We start from the raw sequence: 17886 nt of genomic DNA, 5'->3' as shown, positions 1-17886 counted from the left end.
TTTGTGTTAGAAAAATCCCAAACCTCTACAATAACTTCAGAGGGATTAGAATACTTGGTAGGCAAGAGGAACGTGTCTTCTCCCCCCTCCCCCCCATGGGAACAAAGGTGATAGATCATCAGAAACCTAAGGTGACAGGTCATCAGAACACACAGACATCTCCTTTCCTTCCAGTCTCTGATGGCCAAACTCACTCCCAAAGCAAAGTCGAAAATGTGTGCCCAGCTACAAGTGTTTACTATTAGATGTCACAAGGCAGGTATCAAACCTTAAATTACTAAAAAAGACTTCTTTATGGAAAATGAAGATGCCTAGGACAATAAACCTGTGTGACTCCAAGCCGAGGTCAAATAAAGACTCAGTAAACTGAGTTGGAAAATCAGTGGCGTAGCAAGGTGTCCTGTAAACCACAACTGTACCAAACTAAGTCTTATCCCAAGACATTTCTGTGAGATAGACACATTCAAATGAATCTTCTTTTGGAGTGTGGGATTCCAATGTTAGAGGTCACATGAAAATAGCTCAGGGTATGTCTACACTACCCCGCTAGTTCGAACTAGCGGGGTAATGTATGCATACCGCACTTGCTAATGAAGCCCGGGATTTGAATTTCCCGGGCTTCATTAGCATAAGCGGGCAGCCGCCATTTTTAAATCCCCGCTGCTTCGAACCCCGTGCAGCGCGGCTACACAGGGCTCGAACTAGGTAGTTCGGACTAGGTGCCTATTCCGAACTACCATTACTCCTCGTGAAACGAGGTGTACCGGTAGTTCGGAATAGGCACCCTAGTCCGAACTACCTAGTTCGAGCCCCGTGTAGCCGCGCTGCACGGGGTTCGAAGCAGCGGGGATTTAAAAATGGCGGCTGCCCGCTTATGCTAATGAAGCCCGGGAAATTCAAATCCCGGGCTTCATTAGCAAGTGCGGTATGCATACATTACCCTCCTAGTTCGAACTAGGAGGGTAGTGTAGACATACCCTCTGATAACAGAATACCCAGTTTCTATGGTCCAGACCAGAAGATTCACTGCTTCAGAATATTTATTTTGTTTTGTAGTTGAGAAGATAAGTGAGGAGGCACTATGTGTAATGGCGCATAACTGGGTTTTTAAATATAATGACAATTTCAGTTCTTTTCCTACTAGACAAAAAATTATTTGTTTTCTTCCCTGGATTTTTCACATTATAATTAAAAAAACCCTACAGAATTTTTGTATAAAAATTCAAACATTTTTAAATTCAAGAGGAGAAATTGTATTTAAAGTCACCACCAACAATGTTCTTTTTCTTTTCCAGAACTGAAAGTCTATGCCTTTTGTTTTTCTTTTCAAGTATCTCTAAAAATTGCTTACAAGCCAGGATGCTGCACACAGGGTCTCAGTCTGTAGTCACTTCCTAAGCCACGTTCTGCACCCCTGAAAAAAAGGTTCTATAATGGAATGGCTGACAGAATGTTAACTAGAATAATGTGAATGCTACCATAACTCTGATGATAAATGGCATATATTTTAAAAGTTAAAATGATCATAGCCTTAAAATCAAACACATCTGGGAAATATTAATGGTATATGAACTGCCCTATGTGGATCTGAATTATGAACAGTACAGAGATGGAAAGAGATAAATTGCATAATAAATCACTTTACTTATTGTATTGTTTACTTAAAAAACATATATACTTTGTTTATATAGCATTTCAGCTGTTTGGAAAAAAGATGAATAATTCTGGATTCAAATTTATTCCGAAGAATGAATATTTAGTACTCTGTGGTGTCACACTGACTTTAAAAATAATTACAGTATATCGGGTTTTTTTAACAACAATAGTGCTTATAGACCATCAAGTTTATATATTTTTAGCACGTCTTTATCTCTGATCACCTTTAGATTTTGTGCCATCTGGATGTATAAAAGTCAGGTGTTTTTCCACACTTCTTTCAAATTTTGAAGAAATGACATACATAAGATTGTTCTTATGTATAAATGGGCTAATTAACAGAAAATGTTTCATAGTGTTTTCATTATTTGCTTGATTGTAGAAATATTACACATATTTCAGATGTTATATTTGTAGTGGCACTGTGCAAAATGCTATGACTAACTATACAGAATTAAGTGAGCTTGCTGATCCATCTGATTTGTAAGACTGGATTTTTGGACACACCTTCTAAAATACTTCCCAGAGTTATTTAATAACAATAAATTGTCAGACAAATTCTCAGGTGCACCAGAGCAATGTGAGAGGAGGGGAAGTGAAGGGCATGTGCTCTCTGCTACCATTCTGCCCCTGTGATCGTTGGGGTTCCTTAAGGTCTTTGGGCTGTCCTATCTTGTTCAAAATTGCAAGCTGTCCCTTCCTATCTCTCCCTAGACTTTTGGTCCCTTTTCCCTCTTCTCCTGTGGACAGTTTTGTCCCATTTCTGATTCCTGTCCACTGGCAACTCCTGGTTGTTGGCATCTCCAGCAGGTAGTTCCTGTTTCCAGTCATCATTTTACAGAATGCCTCTGAGAGGCTGGTAGGCTGGCTCCTCCTCCTTGCATCCAGCTTGCTTTACAGATGGCAAGCTCTTCTTTGGCATGAAGTGCCTGGCCATCTGTAGGAGCAACTGGAAGCAAAGAAAAGCAGACAACAGATAACCTGCCAGTTGTCTATGGACCAGAATCAAATGATGTATAGACCACAGTTTGGGAACCACTGATGTAGACAGAAATATGTAGCAGGTATCCTATAAACTCTTCCACATTTTGTTACAAGAATGTGTTGTACAAGGAATTCAGGTTTGGTAACCAGAAGTTATATAACTTTTTTACATTGATATTTCAAAATCTCAAAGGCAGTTCACAGGGTGAGATACATACATTTCTTGGCCTGAATACCATTGGCCTGCAGTACTTGAAACTCCACCTGAAGTTATTGTGAGTAGGAAGTGTGAAATGACTGTAGGATGAACTTCAAATCTGCTACTCCTTCATCCCATCCTGAAAAAAAAAATTAATTATGAGCTCCAATTGTGCCACATTCGTATGCCCCAGAATATTTTCAGTTGTCATTTTGCTAGTCTTGGAGCAAAAACAAAATATTAGAAAAAATGAAAACTGAGAAAGAATGTTAAAATTGTGGGCGCTTTATTCTTAAAAATTCCTTTATCTTTTATCTTCTTTTTATAATCATGTAATTTTTATTTTTAAAAGCTTTGAAATAGGGAGATGTTCATATCTTTTCTTTATCAAAATTTTGCATGTTGTGAGAGAATTTGTTTGCCCTTACGAAAATATAACTAGCAGTAGCTATTTTATTTTTTTAAACACATTTTTGGAAGGGTAATTTTACTTCAGTTATATAAAATGAAGAATTAACAGATCCATAGCAATCTCTTCTCAGTACTCAGCATTCCTTGAAAAATTGCAGTGGAAAGCACTGACATCCATCTTTGAATTTTATGTTAATGTAAACACAATAAGAGTAACAAATTAACACGTAATAAATTATTAAAAAAAAACAAGAAAAAGAAATAACCTCAGAAAGGAAAAAAAAAGAATAAAACTAAAGAAAAGAATTTTAAAAGGCATAGAAAATTAGACAAATGTAATGTTAACTAGGCTTAAATTCTGTGAAGGACTTTGTCCATAGAGTGTTACCTATTGTGTTATAGTAAGACAGACAGTGGGGCAATATTCCTATCTAGCGCTATGAATTTTTTATCTGGTATCCAAAGAATTAGAAGGTCACAATCACCAAAGGAAGGAATATCTCACATGATATACTTTCCAACTGTAAAGGGAGAAGGAATTAATAGTCTTATAAAAGTTTAGTTGCAGTTAATATAACCTGAAAACTATCAAAGGTTGAATCTCTTGAGAGATATCAGTGATTAAAAAAAATGTTTTTCAACCTTGTGGACCCCTAAAAAATTCGAAATGGAGGTGTGACCCCTTTGGAAATCTTAGCCATAGTCTGCAGATTCCCAGAGTTGAGGAGACCACGGGTTGAAAGCCACTGATTTAGAACAACTGTATCTTGCCAAGTCTTATTTCATTCACAGTTTGAGAGATCAATTTGAAATTTCCAAAAAAGCAGACGCGTTCCTTGGATGCCGCAAAGCTCTACAGTCTAGACATAGCCTATATTCTTTATTTCTGGTAATCTCATCCTCTCACACACATTCATCTTCTAGCACCTCTATGTTCACAAGTAACATGTCTACCTCTCTACCCACAATCTCTCTCCTACTGTCAAATATAAAATCTTGGCCTGTGTCCCTGACATTTCCTCTTGGATGTCTAGCTATTAAGAGCTTCTGATATGCCCTCTGCCTAACCTTCCTTGATCACTGTGAACATTTCTGCCATCCTGTTTGTCATTCAGGTCTGTAGCCTGGGTGTCATCTTTAACTCAGACTTGTCTCTCATATCCAAGCTATGTCTAACTCTTGTTAATTCTTTCTGCATAACATCTCCAAGATGTGGTCTTTCTAATCCATTCATGGAACTAAAACTCTTGACGAGCTTTCATTAGCTTGTGTGTCTATTACTGCAAGATCTTTCTATGTGGCCTGTGCAAATGGAGGTGCTGCAAAGAACATTTTTCTAACCCATTACTTTGACCAAAACATTCCTTTCATTGCTTTAATACACTGGCTTTTCCTTCTTTATTGTATACAATGTACATCATAAGCTGCATGTCTTCACTTTCAGGGCCCTTCATGGTCTGTGCCCATTCTACCTATCATCTCTGATCTGCTAATGAGATGTTGACTCTTGTCTACAACTGCCTCCAGCAAGTGTCACATTTTCAGAACACCTTTGTGCTTTCTGTCATACTGCTCCTTATATTTGGGAGAAGCTCCCCACAGATGCCTTCAAAACCCTGGTTAAATCACTCTTGTGCCATGGTGCCTACAAAAAGCTTGACAATGGTCCTCTCAGGAACTCAGCTAGCTCCAGGCATGGTTGCCTAGCAACACAGTGAACCTAGTAAAGCCTCTGGAAGTAACAATGTTCCCTGTTTGATGAAGGGTTAGTAGATCCCTATTTAAGCCTGGTAGCAACAGTAGCATAGTTACTGCTTAGTGTGTTCTACCACTGCAGTTGTAACAGACCTACTTTCTGTTCAGCCCTTATTCCTCCCCTTGTCTTCTTGATTCCAGTTTCTGAACCCCTGATTCCTAACTTTGATAATGACTCTAGTTCTGCCCTCTGATTCCGTTCTGTTTTTTGATTCTTGGCTCTGACCATTGTCTTGCCTGTAGACCCCAGCTCCAGCACAGCTTTCTGATTCTCTGACCATGAGGGCAGACTTCCACTCTGGCCACTAGGTCACATTGGCTACACACACTTGGTGTGTGACAGGTTAGGCTGCCAATGCCCATCTGGCTACTAATATTGTCTCATTATTTCTTTATACTCCCTGTTGCTCTTTCTGTAGCCATCTGTTTTTGCTTGTCATTCAGATTGTAAACACTTCAGGGCAGAGTCTGTTCTTTTGATGTCCGTTTGTACAATGTTTTAACAAAATGGGGGTCCTGGTCCATGAATAGAGCTTCTAGGTGCAATGGTAATACATAATAAACTAAATCTAGGGACTTACCAAATTCATGGTTGGTCCATTCTCACAGTCATAGGACTTTAAAAATCATACATCTCATGTTAAATATTTAAATCTGAAATATCAGTTTTGTTATTGTAGGGTTCTGACTCAAACAGGGAGGAGTCACAAAGCTATTGTAGAAGGGTAGTGGTATTGCCAGTCTTACTTCTGTGCTGCTGCTGGCAGAAGTGCTAACTTCAGAGTGGGGCAGTTGGATAGTGGCAGCTGCTGGCCAGAAGCTCAGCTCTGAAGGCAGAGCCATGACCATGAGCAATTCAGAAATAAGGATTGGATGGTATGGTATTGCTACTCTTATTTCTGTGCAGTTGCCTTCAGAGTTGGGCCCTCAGTCAGCAGCCACCATTGCCAGCAACCCAGCTCTAAAGGTGGCACTGAAGTAACAGTGGCATGGTATGATATTGCTGCCCTTACTTCTGTGCTACTAGTGGGATGCTACCATCAGTTCTGGGTGCCTGGCCAGCAGCTGCTATTCTCTGACCTCCCAGCTCTGAAGTAGCACAGAAGTAAGTAGCAATACTGTGACTGGGGCAGCCCGAGACGAGCTGCCGGCAACTGGAGCCCTAGGTGGACTGAGCGATCAGCACCGCCGCATCCAAAGCCCTCAACGGTGGTGTGTCATCATTGGGTGCCCTGTTTAACATGGCGCCCTAGGCGACTGCCAAGTCTGCCTGTACGCATGGGCCGCCCCTGACTGTTACCCCATACAATATCCTTGTGACCCTCACAATGCTCTTTTATGTCAGGTCTTCTAGTTCGAGAACTGCTACTCGCTCTCTTCTAAAATTTGTATATGTAAATATAAACAGAAGCCAGATTTCAGAGGGGAGACCTTTTTGCAGACCATGTTGCAGTTTTTATGGCCATGAATTTGGTGGGAGCCTAATTTTTTATATATATGTAAAATTAGACTTAACGTAGGCTCCAGTCCAGAAAAGCACTTAAGCTCATGGATAATTTTAAACATGATTAGTTCCATTGACTTCATTGACACCACTCTTGAGCTTCTAGTTTTAAATATGCTTGAGCATGCTACTGAATCTGGGTCATAGTGCATACATTTGATATCATGTAGGCCAGAAGGAATGGTGTAATTCATTCATGTTTTTTATTTTTGTAGAATTACGTCATAGCACATTGTCTCCACAACATTCACGTTAAATTATTGTTAACAGTGTTGCAACAAACACCAAATGAAGTCATGATGCTTGGTTATTTTTTCAAGTTTTAGGACCCCTTTAAGTTTTATTGCTTTTTAAAAAATTTAATATTACACAGTATTCTATATTTTAGGCCTCTGGATAACCTGTCTTTAGGTGGCTCTCTCCCCTTTTACAGTTGTAAATCTTCACAGAGATAATATGTAATAAATCATAAAAAGCCTACATTCCTTTTTATGCAATTCCACATACTGTAAAATATCTGCACATCAGCTGCATCCAGCACACACAAAAACTGTCTAAAAAAGGGGCCAAAAATTTTATTTTGAACTGAGTTTTTTTACGTTTGACATATATCCTTTCTCTAACTTTGTAATATGAAGGTTTTGTATATTACTGTTGAAAGGACAATTCTGAATTCTACTCCTGATTTACTGTGGAATTTCCATTGTTGTCATGGAAATTATGTAAGAATGGACACTATGCCATCCTAAATCAGTGAAATATATTTAAAAGGCAACATGTTCAAAATATTGCTTCTGTGGGTGTGTGTCTCTGGAATACACATACTGTTTGCATATTTTCATTTATATGTACTGATGAGAATGAATGTGCTCATATGGGCTTCATTTAAGGACCAAAATCCATGAAAAGACTATCTCTGAGTCTTGTGGGCTGTGAATCAAGACCTGCATGCATAAATCATTTGTTTGTAGTGACAACTGAGTCTAGCACCAGTAAATTATCATAGAAATGTATGGTGGAATGGACCTCAGGAGGTCATCAAGTCCAGAACCATTGCTTTGAAGCGGGACTAACGTAAGCGTTGGCCCTCCCTAATGGGTTTGTTAAGTCTGTTGTTAAAAACCTCCAATGATGGGGGTTCCACAATCTCCACTGGATGCATATTCCAGAACTAAACTCCCCCCCCCCCCCAAAAAAACAAAACAAAAAACTAACCTCTCCTCTTTTGCTGTATATTCTAAGCCTATTATATCTGGTCTTCCCTTCAGTACAGGCAGTCCCCGGGTTACATCAATCCGACTTATGTCGGATCCCTAGTTACAAACGGGGGGGGGGGGGGGGGAGAGAGGCGCAGCTAGTTCGGGGTGCCTCCCCCACTGTCGCCGCCTCCGGCGGCGCGGGGGGTGCTTCCCCCCAGCAGACCAGGGAGATGCGGAGCTAGCGTCCCTCCCCCAGCTGACCAGAGAGACGCGGAGCGGCTTTTCTCGCCGCGGAAGATGCGGGTCTACTGGGGGGAACCAGACACCAGCCAAAAGGGGGCACCCCAGAGCGGAAAAATTAATTTCCTAGGGAACAGCAGGAGCAGCAGGCAGAGAGACCCATTGTGTTACAGTCCCCACCTTGGGAGCAACAGCTCTTTTCCTCTTCAGCACTAAAGCTACAAGTATCTTGTTAGCGTCACGTGAAATTAACCAGTCCCTTCCAGCCTGGCAGAGGTGAAGCTGAAAAATTACCCAGTGGTGTGGGTGGGCAAGAATGGGGAGGAGCAGGACAGAAGGGAAGAGGGGATAAGCCCCAACCACACACCCTGGCTGGAGTGGAGCAGGGTAAGCCCCGAGGGGATGGGTCTGGTTGCAAAGTGGGTGAGTGGACAATGAGGACCCACCTGTGGCTAAACTCCAGTTCCCAACACAGAATTTTTCTTTAAAATTAATCCTGTGGATAAATTCACACACACACTTCACAGGAAGGGATTTCCATTTTCTGTTCAGCAGAATACAACAACAGCTTTGATTGTATCAATATTTCACTGTGCTCTCCAATGACTATTGATTACACTTAATACCCATTTCACTGAACCATCTGTAGCAAATTCTATTTGGAACAATAATATGCATTGAATAAACTTTTTTAGTTATAAAAAACAAAGATTCTGACTATTAAATGAATAACTGGGATCTTTCAGGTACCCCAAAAGGAAGATTTGGATATAGCATGAAACACTGAAACTTATGATCGATTTTTAATTAAAATATCAACCAAAAAAACCTTCATATCAAAACAGTTTGTGTTTTTCTTAGAATAAGGAAGTTGTATGAGAATCAGGGTCTTGTCCACCTAACTCCAGCTCCCCGTCCCCCCCAAAAATATGTACCAGTTCCGACTTACATACAAATTCAACTTAAGAACAAACCTACAGTCCCTATCTTGTACGTAATCCGGGGACTGCCTGTATTAACAGAAAACGAACATCTCTTAATAATTGAAGACCTTTATTAGGTCTCCTCTAAGCTTCTTTTCTCAAGACTAAATATATCCATTTTTAACCTTTGCTCACAGATCAGTTTTTCTAAATGTTCATAATTTTTCTTATACCCAGAATTGGACACAGTATTTCAGGTGAGGTTTTGCCAGTACGAAGCTGATTGGGACAGTTACTTTCTTTGTGTGATATGACACTTTTGTTAATAAAACCCAGAATGCTATCCCTTTTTGGAGCTGCATTGGACTGTTGATTCTTATTAAATATGTGAGCCATTATAATGTCCCCTATCCTTTTTAGCACTACTGTTGCCAGCTAGAACTCATTTTATAGCTGTATATAAGAATTTTCCTTCCTAAGTGAAGTACTTAGCACTTCTCTTTATTGCATTTCATTTTGAGGATTTCAGACCAATTCTTCCGTTTATAAAGGTCCTTTAAATTCTAATCCTGTCCTTCAGAGTGCTTGCAACTCCTTCCATCTTTTTAGACACAGATTTTGTAAGCATACTCTCTGCTCCATTATCCATAGTATTAATGGAAACATTGAATAGCGTGTGGATTCAAGATTCACTCCTGCAGGAAGCTATTAGTTATGCCCTTTAAGTTTGGGAGAGAACCATTGATAACTATTTTTTTTGTCAACCTGTTGTGTACTTTATATATTCTGTGTGCCCAATAAAGCATTTATACAAGCAGAGAGTGCTCTGAAAATTTGGAAAAAATTCCTGCTACCTCCACTGTTTATATTATTGGTGCAAACTTATTTATGTGTGATTATTTTTCAAAATTTAAACAATGAAGTTCTTATAACATTTAAATATTCTAATATACATAGTTAATTTCTGATTTAAATTAAGAAACACAACTCCTCTATACTGGGTGTTATTTTATATGTATATATGTAATGAGTATGAAATGTTCTATAATAAGGCTGTCTAAATTAGTCAGAAAAATGTTTAGTAGCCAGCTGTTTTTATTGTATTTTGATCGTCAGTGTGTTTAAATGTGAGTTTTTAATTAGGACATGGTCATCTCCTAATTTTACAGACGGGAAGAAATTGTATAAACCTATGTTCTTATTGTGAACTTTGTATACAATATTTCTTCAGCCTCTAATATTGTGTGAAGCACAGGAACTGCTTGGATTAATTGAATATGGATCAAAGAACAGAATCCAAACAGCCTACCTGAGCTCCTGCTGCTGTCATTTCTGATGCCTGAAAAGCTGTTGCCTCCACATGTTCTGCTTCCAGTGCCAACATATGCTCCTAGGAGATGGGATAAGGGCATACCTTGATATTTCTCATCTTGATATGCATAGAAGCAATCTCAGTTCCTTCACCCATCCCTCAAAAATTGTTAGGAGAAGACATATTCCATCAGCTATTCTGTGGTAGTAAGTATTTCCAGGGATCTTCTAGAAGTAAAAAAGACAATGTTAAATAAGATCCTGCACTTCTCCACGGTCCTTTTCAAGAGGGATGTAATGTAATTAAAATACTATTAGATTAATTTTCTAATTATTGACAAAACAAAAATATAATGAAAAGAGGTGGATAGAGAGAAACCATGGCCAATAATATAAAACAAGCCTGATAGTGCTTATTACATGAGCTAAAAATGTGGTGAATAATAAAGTAATAATCTGATCATGTAATATTGTCAGCAATAGTGAGACATACTCTAATAGTTCCAGGTATTTAAACTTCTGCAGTTGCCTGTACAGATTTGATAACTGCATTCCTAACTGCCAGTTAGTCTATCTGGAGAAATATGTTTTTGCAGGTGCAAAAGGAAACCTGTGTGTTTCTGTGGAAATACTTGTTGCATTTGCGTGTGAAATTTTGCCCTGTTGCAAAGTAAAAATAATGTCTCTACATAAGGGTTATGACAAATCCTTTGTCTTTTTACGTTTCATTTCAGTAAAGGATAATTTCACACACATCTTTTGAAGACTTTTATAAAGGAAGGATTCTGGATATTGTCAAAACTAAGTTTAAATCATCCATCTTTCTATTACTTGCATATAGATTGCAGGTATTCCAAATAAGTCTTTTATATGCTCAATGTTGATTTTATGACTAGCGGCTGAATTTCATCCCTTGATGTTTGAAGAAAATGTAACATTTTTAAATTATTAAAAACAGAATAGTATCCAAGGTTTAGATAGAAGTTCATGTTTTCCCAGCATTGTTAGCTCAAGATATAACTCAAGTTTTCACATACCTCAAGTCCTATCTGCTTCCAGCCATCTAACTCAAGTTTAGTAGAGCTTTTCTATATGAGCTAGCTGGCCTAAGCAAGTCAGGTGGTTTGAAGCTCAAGTGCTTCTGGTGCTTAGAGCCAGTAATGCACTGGGGATACATCATCTCCAGTCATCAGCTGCTAATTAATTTGCTCTGTGATGCTAATCAGACCACTCTGTGTTTATAGCATGGCCACTCTCCCTGGAAATAGGCTAACTTGAGTTCACTAATTGGAGTATATTTACTTAAGTTAACTGTTTTGGTGGTGTAGGTAAGCTCAGTTTAAACAACCAGAACACTAGACTGACTACTATATTGTAGCCACTAACTCAGTTCTTTTACCACTGATTTTGGAGCACCTGTGTTTAAAGAACAGCACAAGCAGTCAGGTTGGTTGTAATTTGGAAAGGTACAGAATTTCTTCCCAGTGCTTGAAAATATTCTTGTTTATCATTCTGAATTAGTGCACAATTTAGTAATCAAAAGAGACTGATGGTTCTGGATGGTTCTTTGACTCATTTTTGCATCTTGGAAGCCTTCTCCTTTTTTATGGCTACATCACTTGCCATCTTGTATTATCTCAGGTTAAATAATATACTTCACTACAGTCTGTTTTATAGAAGACTTTAAATACAGTGGATGGTTTTGATTTTCTGGGAAATATGCATATGCACTGTGACAAAGAATACAAAAGCAGAACTCCCCCCACCCCATACACAAGAATGCAGCTGTTTATTATAGCTGATGAAGAATTAAATAACTTTTTTGGACCATCTGTGATGCTTACTCATTTGGCCTTCTGCTTTTTATTGTCATTAAATGTAGCTTTTGAATTAGTGGTGCATTTGAGCTCTGAAATTATCACTACTAATCATATATTGTGAAAGAATGAAGAATATACTATTCAAAGAATCACTAAGTATTGTTTGATTTTATAGTTGCTATATTCTGTGTTTATGAGAGTCGTGCTACCACTGTCTGACTGTGAAAAAAATTATTGGGAGCCAGATCACAACTAGTCCTGGTGGGTGCCTGATGTGATGGAGAGGAAAAACTTCTTGTTTCCTTTACCAGTGTGGCTGCAGGCAGTCCATGTGCAGGTCCAGACCCACAGCCCAAGAACATAGGAGAATCCAACCACAGAGGTGACGTTAGGGACCCAAAATGTGACTTATCTGTGCTGAGTTGCATCTGTGAATGGGCAGCTCAAGCTATATCCTGTAAAGGCTGTGCGTATTGTATGTATTTCAACACAATGCCTGTGGGAGAGGTGCACCTTCAAACCTGTTCACTGGGGTGTAAATTAAAAGCCACAGTAAATATCCATGAGATTTAGCCAGCATAGCTGGGAATGCTGTGCTGCCTTCAGAGCTGAAACAAGCTTCCTTGATGATATGTGTTTGTAGGGACACCTGCATTTGTTTTTTCAAAAAAGAAGGGAAATCAGCAGGAAGGAAAATGGTGTAAAGGAGACTAGTTGTCTAATAAGTGAGTTTGCATCTCGTGGAGGGTAGAACACTTGAGATGATCCACAGGAAGTTGTTCTTCTGCTTTGGGTATGGGCTGTTGAAGTATTTAGGAGAGGCACTAATGAACAGTTTGCTAGACGGAGAGAGGAGGCCAACATTAGGAATGAAATTAGAGACAAATAATGGAGCGATACCATGCTTTTATTTCAAAATGAAATCCCCAGGGTTATGGTCTCTGCTCTAGCACCCTTAAAATCATTGGAGTGCTCGATTAATTAAGCTTTTCTATGTTTGTCACAAACTACTAGGGGGAAGAAATCTAACTGAACTCAAGCCCTAATGAGAATTGCCTGGATCTCTGTTACAGTATTTGTAGTGAGAGTGTAATTCAGGAAGCCGAAAAAGGAGATCGCTGATTTCAGTGACAGAATGAGTTGAGATGGGAAAACATATATTAAAACATGAAATCTTGGATCATGAAAATTTAAGATTTTAAAATATTCTTAATTGTGATGATCTGTGCTATTAAGAAAAGATGTGTGTATTCTGTCTCTGCATCTAGCTACTTCAGCAGTTCCTGGCATGAAGATCTGTCATATTGCATATCTTGAAGTATTTATTGACAGAACATGAATAAGGCTTTCAATTTGAGATCTACATGGCCAGAGGAAATTGGTTATGGCTGGGACATCCATGTGTTATGCCAGTCCACAGATGCATTTTTGACATCTAATAGCTGTTGCCACCAAGCGTAAGCAAGCTAGAGTAACTCTCATGGGTAACTCTCATGGTTTTCTCATATGGTAAAGGGTAACTGACCCTTCACAGAATAGCTCTCAAATTAGAGCAGTGAAAGATGAACTTTATATCGCTTTTGTGGTCATGTCCCTGATCTGAGCTCTTACACTTAACCTGCTGGGAGTATGATTCTGCTATTGTCCTGAGTTAGTAGAATTAACAAAAATGTAAAAAACTAATGTAAAAAGATTGGCTCAGGATTTGGCCATAAGTAAACATTATTATTAAATATGAAAATTATCCGTTTGAAATTTTAAAAAAATTACATAAAATAATTGAGAATTATCTATTTGTTAGGTGTATCCAACATCCTTAACGGATGTCACAAATCCATATGATATCCCCTCAAGTTGGATTTAGCATTTGCATCTCCGACTTAGCTCAGAGATGTGCAAAAACTTGCTAAAGTAGACATATCCCAATTGGTGGCACATCTAAGCAGCCTTACAAGCATAAATTATTATAGCCAAGGTCAGTGGTAATTTCCTCTATCATTCACTTGTTTCTAACTGGAGCATGCACAGATCTCCTGGGTTTGACGTCTGTTATCCAATTATTATTGTTTAATTCAGAGAATGTAATACATTTAATCATGAAAACAAACATTCATAAGAAAACATCGGCTGGGACAGTGTGAAATCCAATTCATGCTGTTTTGCAAGTTTATCTAAACTGTGCAGAGATTAATATCTAAGATCTGCATCTAGGCTGTCCCTGGGGATGTGTGGGGCTCAGGGTAGTTTCTCCCTTTCCCCTAGGCCTCACCACTTTTTGCATCTTGCTGCCTTGCTCTGCTCCTTCTCAGCCCCATTGCACTTTTCCCCCAGTTCCCATCTCTGAGCAACAAAAATGGGGATTAGTGAGGGTGGTGGTGGTGCTGGCATCAGGGGTCATTCTCTAACCCCTGCACTCACCACGATGGTGGAAAACAAAGCGATCCTGCACCTGCTCACTTCACTCCTACAACCCATCTCCAAGCCCATCACTCAAGAGAGTGGAGTGGGCTGGGGCTGCGGCTGGGTGGATCCACTTCCCACCACTGCAGTGAAGTGGAGCAATGTGGTTGAGACATGACAGAGTGGAGCAGGCTGAGGCTGGATTGCTCCACTTCCCTCAGCTCCCACCACTTCTGGTGAGTGTGGGCAGCTGCCTGGAATCATCCAAGGGGCAAGATGGCTCCAAACATCATGGTCTTAGTGATTTGTGTGCCCTGAAATTACATGTATCCATATGATTAATTTCTGTCTTAAACTGGGTAGAGATTTGGGGCCATCTGCTCTCAATTATACTTAAATCTACTTTTGGCTGCAGCTCATTTCAGAATGTGGCATACTTCTGTCAGAGTTGGAGCAGATCTGCTCTACAGGGAAAAGTCAATCTAAGTTATGCATTTTGAGAAGCATTAGTAATGTAACTCAAATCCCCATAGTTTAGATCTACTTACCACAGAATCCATACTGCCCAGGGTTGACAGAAGAAACTCTCCCAGTCACTCTTTTTTCTCATCTCCTTCTGACAGAGTACCAGAGTTGATGGAAGAGTGTTTGGTAGTTGATTTAGGAGGTCCACTCTTCAGCTGAGCCACTAAATCAAACCCCGGTGGATTAATCACCATAGCATCAATCTACCCCATACTGGAGACATACCCTTAGGAATGAACAAATGCCCTGATATAGCATGGAGGTGTTGATGGAGGTAAGGCACAAAATTAAGATCTTGACTGCTTGCGATCACAAAGTTCATTGGCACTTTTCCTAACACTGTGAAAGAAATGGTAGCTTTGCCTAATTCCAGTCAGGGCAATTTACATTCCAAAAACCTTTAAGTACCATGCTGCTTCAATTGCATGGTAGTCTTCTCTTCTTGTCTTATGTTACTGCTGTGCACAGCTCCCACGTTCCACCCCTAACAGACAAATTTTCAGGAAGGGATGAAATTATTTCTATGTCACTAGTGTGCAACTGTTTCACCCTGAAGGCTAAGCATGTCATTTCAGAAAAGGTCAAGAGGACACAGTCAGTACTTTGGTATACATTCTCAGTCCTGTTCTGCTCCCTTGCATTGTTCAGTTTGAGCAAATGGAGCAGCAAACATTCGGAAATGGCCTGTTGGGCATTCCAGCAGCATGGAGAAGTTACAAGCTAGTGTAGCTAGCTCTTACCTATCTTAACTGTTTCCTGTGATGTGTGTTAGGGGGAAGAAGAGGGACTGGTTGGAATGCAGCATGGGTTTCAGCTATCCTCAGTGGTCTTATAGTCACCTGGGTACCAGATCCAGTATCCAGGCTGCACTAACCAATCGGTTGTCAGATTTTCCTGCTTTTACCTTTTTTTGGGCTGCTGTGTGGGGAGGTGGAGGGTAGATCCCTCCTGGGTGGGTGCCCCCTCCCCCTCTCCCTGAGATTTGATCAGAACCAGTCAAGCTCTTATCCTGATCTTCTGGAGAGTCCCACAAACTGGCAAGGAGGTAGGCAGTGGAGTAACCAGAACTGTTACTCTCCTCTTTTCCCTATGATGCAACAAAGAAAGGACAACATCTTCTCAGACACTCCTTTCTCATATGAGCATTTGTTCAGTGGCAGCAGAAAAAGCAGCAAGAGGCAGTGTCCCAATAGCAGGGAGGCTGATTCTGACCATTGGATTATAAAAGAGCATTATTAAGGCAGTGTATTTTTAGTGCAGGATATACACATGTTCTTCTTAACACAGGTGTCCTTTTGACCAAAATTTCAACCCAGAATGGCTGGTGCTGGGGGGAGTTGGCTCAAAAACATTGTCTCTGCAGGGGTGGGGATGGGGAGGCAGAGGTGTAGCTGGGGGGGACCAGGCGTGAACCAGGAATCAGTAGTCCTGGATTGCGCCCAGTGCTAGATGCTGCACCTCTGCTTTTTAAATGTATTAAGAGACACCAAGCTCTGCAGTTTCCCCCCTTATTGACTAATCAAGTAGTCAATGGAAATTCCATTGATTACTCGATTAGCTGATTAAGCGCAATTTAACATCCCTAGATGCAACCCTATGCTCTGGCCATCCTTAAACCTCCAACTGCAAGAAGATGGGTGTATGTAATGGGATGGATCCCTCAGTAATTGCTCAGTTCTGTTCATTCCCTTTGAAGCTTCTGGCACTAGCCACTGTTGGAAAACAGATGCCAGAGTAGATGAATTATTGGTTTGAGCCATTGTTCTTAGGCTATTTAGTGTATGAAGAAAGTTTAGGATGCAATTAGTGCATGGAAAATACTGCATTTCTCCTACTCATTTAGGCTTCCCGGGATTTTGTAGTGTTTTCACTCAGCCTGTGTATGTTGGGCAGTAATGAGAGGACCCTGTTACTATCACTATCACAACTAGACACCCATGCAGCATATAATCATATTCAGGCCACAGAAAGTGGTGCCAGCAGTGCTTTCTGCTACAGGATAGGATAGGGGAGGACTTGAGCATGAGTGGGAATCACAGCCATGTTCCCATAGCCTCATCCAATAATAAGTCCCAGCAGTCTAGCAAAGTGGGGAATATTGCTTGCACATGTTTGAAGTGGTAGTAAGTGTAACTGCTCCTGAGCATCCAGCAGAGACATGCATTATACAGGCATGATGCCTCCTTACGTATAACTGGTGCACTTATTTTGCTTTTCCTTCCTTGCTCTCAAAAGTACAGTTTTTCCTGTTGTGTGTTTCTTGAAAGGGGCATTCTTAAGAATACGAATAGTAGCTACATAAGCTGAAATCTTACAATTAGTGCTGGCAGTGTGGTTGTGATTGCATGATAATGATTGACTTTGTATGTCGTCATCATTAAGCAGAGTTCAGCAGGAACATAAGTTATGTAAACTCCAATTTGTGAAACAGTTTAGTTTAAATACAAAGAATAAATAACATTAAATAGACAACTAAAAATATTCTCAGAATAAATAAGATGTCATGAAAAGGTTAAGGAAAACGTTATTAAGAACACATATATTGTACTTTTTACTTTTTCAGGGTTTTATTACTCCCTTTACATCTTTTAACCTTTTTTGTTCAAGTCCCTTTATTTGGATGAGCGTGTCTTCCAATAAAAGAGATACAGCAAAATTAGTATGACTGCTACATGACAGCCAAAGTTGGAAACTGTTCTATTTGCTCAGCTGTAGTGGGCTTGTTGTAACATGCTGTGTAGGAACAACAGAGGATTTTACATTTCTGTTTCAGATATTTAATTTTATGAAGGCACTTGACACTGAAAGGTCCTTTTTTTTGTCCCCCGGTTTCACCCCTGCAACTCCCATTGTAAAGTTGTACAGGCATATGCAAAGAGAGAATTAAACCCTGTTTTTTTATTTGTATTTTTTGCAGTTATGACTTGAAGAGGAATAGAAATAGCAAGTTGAAATCTAT

At 39.8% G+C, this 17886-nt stretch overlaps 1 protein-coding gene and 1 long non-coding RNA gene across 6 annotated transcripts in view; one reads left to right on the top strand and one right to left on the bottom strand.

Annotated features, from left to right (window-relative positions):
• Positions 1–17886, top strand: part of NPAS3 (neuronal PAS domain protein 3) — an 888615-nt gene that overhangs the window by 206460 nt on the left and 664269 nt on the right. The window lies entirely within an intron of this gene.
• LOC142829115 (uncharacterized) lies at positions 1278–11333 on the bottom strand. The gene is made up of 4 exons (XR_012903405.1): positions 11220–11333; positions 10181–10410; positions 2859–2978; positions 1278–1414 (listed from the first exon to the last, which is right to left on the bottom strand). It is a non-coding gene; the product is annotated as an uncharacterized LOC142829115 (long non-coding RNA).

This window comes from Pelodiscus sinensis, chromosome 5, assembly GCF_052426305.1.
Source record: "Pelodiscus sinensis isolate ZL-2025 chromosome 5, ASM5242630v1, whole genome shotgun sequence".
NCBI classification, from domain to species: domain Eukaryota; kingdom Metazoa; phylum Chordata; order Testudines; family Trionychidae; genus Pelodiscus; species Pelodiscus sinensis.
The sequence above is the reverse complement of the archived record's forward strand: the minus strand, read 5'-3'. Positions and strand labels throughout refer to the sequence as shown.